A 4,447-nucleotide genomic window follows, 5' to 3' on the forward strand; every position below is an offset into this window, starting at 1 on the left:
GCGATGAGGTCTCCCCTCAGCCTCCTTTTCTCCAGGCTAAACAACCCCAGTTCCCTCAGTTGCTCCTCATAAGACTTGTTCTCCAGACCCTTCACCAGCTTTGTTGCTCTTCTCTGGACACGCTCCAGCACCTCAACGTCCTTCTTGTAGTGAGGGGCCCAAAACTGAACACAGTATTTGGGGTGCGGCCTCACCAGTGCTGAGTACAGGGGCACGATCACTTCCCTAGTCCTGCTGGCCTCGCTATTTCTGATACAAGCCAGGATGCTATCGGCCTTCTTGGCCACCTGGGCACACTGCCAGCTCATATTCATATGATTAAATGCACACTTTCAGTTCCTTGACAAAATCCCCTCCGCATTTCCCTACTGCACTCCCTGTTTCTCATAACCCTTAGGGCACAGACTCTAAGATGATAAGAAGTAAAGTGCATTTACTTGAAAAATGAGTTGCATAAGAGTCAATTTTTTCTGAACATTTTGCTTTTTAGCTTATTTTATTCAGCCAGTTTTTACCAGTATAAATCTAGCTAAAAGCCTGCATTTTCTGCTTTTAGCTGCAGTCCATATCTGTTCCAGTTTTTGTTCTCTACTGGGAGGACACAATCTATAGAAATTTAACAACCAGGCAAGGACTGAAGCCAAGGTTGAACATAGATTTTTATTCAGCACTGTTCCACTGATACAAGCTTACTGCTTGATTGTAAGCAATGTGGAAATTTGGATCTAGATTGGTCTAACAATGTCCGAGTTGCATTTATTATAAGAACGTGAAGGTGATCAGCTGGAGTCTTCTGCAGGAATTCAGACTTTGGACTTCTTACCTCAATCTGCAAATCTCACAGTGCAGTGCAGAAGACCTTCATATCAGTTGGGCAGAGGGACCAGGATGGGTTTCCCACAATAGTAGTGAAGTAGAAAAATAAAGATTTTCTTTTCTTTACTGCGAAGTGGGAAGGCATCCTTCCTGAGTAATGGAAAGCTGTCTAGCAACTCAACTTTTGCTGGAAGTGCTAATAGCCGTGCAGCACCTTCTTTGCATATGGCATATTCTTGTTATTTAGAAGGTATGAATTTTGCATGTGCCTGACTGAAATAAAAATCTCATGATAATGTTCACTTACCAGAATAACCACTTAAATTTCATACACCAGCAAATGTTATCAGATTATTTTTTGCAATATGTAGGTATTGCAGCTAACAGTGACTTGGGCAAATGCTTTATGTGTGATTTGTGATACAATAAGCAATGAACACAACTAGCAATGGTAGAATCAGAGGATAACTCGGGCTGGAAGGGGCCTTGGAGCTCTCTGGTCCAACCTCCGTCACAAAGCAGGGGCAGCTCTGGGGTCAGACACCAGACCTTCAGTCCATGCCAGGTTTGACTAAGGTGTGTGTCTGTTTTTTTCAGTGTTATGGGTACCTTCATTTCTACTATAAAACTACTACCCTGCCCTAAAAGTAGTTCTTGTCTTCAGACCTATTTTTAAGAAGGAATATGATGACCATTCCTAATGGAAAGGGAGAAGACAAATCAACCACAGATGAGAAACTTCCAGGCTTAAACCAGAACTACAAAAATGACCCCTGTAAAAGCTGCCCATTGATCCAGAACTCCTCAGCAGATGTCAAAGATAACGTGTACATGTACGTACACATGCACATACATGCCTACATCCTAAAGACACGATGTCCCACAGGCAGGGGTGTGTGTTCGCGTCCAGGGAATGCAGCAACGCATCAAGGACAAGTGGCAGAAGGAAACAGTCTAATTTTTATGCTATATTAAGGGCTATTTACTGCCCTGGCAAAACAAAAATCAGTTGCCAAACCAGTTCAACTGTTTTGTGTTCATTGCTTTGTGGAGTGAAAACTGGTGTGCATCTCTGAATCTAACTGTAAAAGTTATAATAAATATTTTGCAAGTTTTAATCTTCATAATTTAAAATAATCCAGAGCAGCATATGATAAAATTTCTTTTAAGCTTCTTGTTTAGTATTTACACAAGAATATATTATAAGAAAAAGAACAATTTTAATTTAAAACAGAGTATAACATAGGAATGTTGCAATGAATAAAAGTAAAGTTAATGTTTAAAAGAAATATAAACCTATTAAGATAAAGAAATGCATATTAGGCAATAAACAGCTTCAGCCCTACTTCACAATGAAGTTAAAGCATGTGAAATTAAACCAATTTTAAAATAAATATATTAATGATAACAGGGGCCTACAATAGGAAAAATCCATTAAAGGGCAGAGCTAAGGTTCCCGTGGTTGAGTTTAACACTTACATAAGCAACGCAGTATTTTACTCTCAATTTTTAAAAATTTTTTTTAACATATTTCCAATCTACTTATAAAATCCCTACATAACTAGCCAATTTTTAAGCCTCCCATCAACGTAGCCTTTAAACACCAATCTACTATAAAATCCCTACATAACTAGCCAATTTTTAAGCCTCCCATCAACGTAGCCTTTAAACAAAAAAGCACTGTTTGCAGGCACAATAATAAAGTAGCTCTTTTCAGACGTCGTGGGCCACGGCCAGTGCTGCAGAAATTCCCTCATAACCTTTTTCAAGCTGGGTCCTGGACTTTTCCTGATCTCAGACAACAGCATCTTTAACGGGAAGTTTATTTTACTGAATAATATTAAGTATATTGAGCGGACTCATGATGAGTAAGGAGTGGACATGTGGAGCCACATTCATTCAGAACTGGAAGACACTCCCCCCCCCATACAAAATATGAGGTTGTTTTCACTTCTTTCATATTCTGGGAACCAAGGAAACATCTCCATTTGAGCCTGGTGGAAATTTTTTGACAAATCTGTCTTTTGTCGGAATGTAGTATTTTTATAGAAACAAGCCAAGTTCAACTGAACCGTCCTTGTGAAATATTTCTCAGGTCTAGCAGGGAATTTTTCATCAAAACACAGCTGAGACCTTCCCCCTCCCATCCATTTGACAGATAATGTGGAGGTTTACCCTCTCATGGAGGCTTTCAGACATGTGCTCAGGATAAGCTTTAGCAATGCCTTAATCCTCCAGGTAAGTACGTTAACTACCAATAAGTTCACTGTTGCAGGATCACTCTTTCCCCACTGATTCCCTCCTTGCGTTTTCATTTTAAAAAAATACAACTTTAAGTTTCCATTCCTCTTCCACCATAAAATGGGAGAATTTTTGTAGGATGACAAATATTTTCCTGCCTACTGCTAATCCATGCAAATGTTTTCTCACTTCATAAGTGGCCTCGTACTTCACAGAAAGGACTTTGTCTGCAAAAGCAGCTTTCCTGGAAAAGCAAAATATAGAATAACCAACTTCAGCACGAACACTGATTTTTGGATCAGAAAGTTAATGAGACATTACAGTTATAGAAAAGATGCAATGATTGACCCCTTGTCCCTTGCTGAAATGCTCTGGAGAGTCACTGGTTGTTGGTGAACTTCTCACAATCTCTCCATCCCCAAAATTATAATGTGGTTAGTTGCTAACCAGGTCCAGAAGATAGCAGTCAAGTAGCCATATATTGCCTTTGTTCTTCTGGTGACCAGACTTGTCTTTCTCATGCCAATATTTAATAGTAATAAATATTAAGGAGCCTTTCCTTCCTAGAGGGAACTACCCTATCTTGTAGGTCTTCAAGACCCACTTGCTGTATCCTGGCTTTCCCCTCCCTTTCCTGCCCTTTGTGATTTGCAAGAGGGTGGGAGAGCGCAAGGGAATTCGGCAGGTTGCCAAACCCAGCTCACACACCTCCTGTCGGGAAACCTGCTTGTTGAACAGAAGCGCCGAAGAGCTCAGTCCAGAGTGAAGCAGCACTTGTGCCAGTTTTGCAAGAGGTCAGGGAAATATTTTGGCAAAAAAAAAGAGGCTATGAATGTCATAGAAGGAAAGCCTGTAATAGAGTTATTGGGGCCAGCTGGCTGACAGCATCATCTGGACAGGGCAGCGTACTCCCAGGCCCATTATGCTCTAAAAAGAAGCACCCTGGCCAAAATATGATTGCACTGCTTGAATGATGTTTCTTAAATTATCACAGAAAAAAGGTGTTTAAAATGGTATGTATAAGTTGTTCAGTGGATGGAAGCCTAAGGAAAGGCTAGAGATATTTTATACCACCCTCAAGTGAATTGGGACAAGGAGAAAACTTTTAAAATTCACCTTATATGCAAAATAGAGTCATTGTCAAGCACAAAAAGTCATGCTGGCAGCACAGCAAAAGTGCCTCTGGGAAGTGTGCTGGTTTTGACTGGGACAGAGTTAATTTTTCCCATAGTAGCTCGTATGGGGCTATGTTTTGGATTTGTGCTGGAAACAGTGTCAATAATACATGGACATTTTAGTTACTGCTGAGTAGTGCTTACACAGAGTCAAGGCCTTTTCTGCTTCTCACCCCACCCCACCAGCGAGCAGGCTGGGGGTGCACAAGAGGTTG

Source organism: Aptenodytes forsteri, unplaced genomic scaffold (genome assembly GCF_000699145.1).
Source record: "Aptenodytes forsteri isolate BGI_AS27 unplaced genomic scaffold, ASM69914v1 Scaffold58, whole genome shotgun sequence".
Taxonomy (NCBI): Eukaryota; Metazoa; Chordata; class Aves; order Sphenisciformes; family Spheniscidae; genus Aptenodytes; species Aptenodytes forsteri.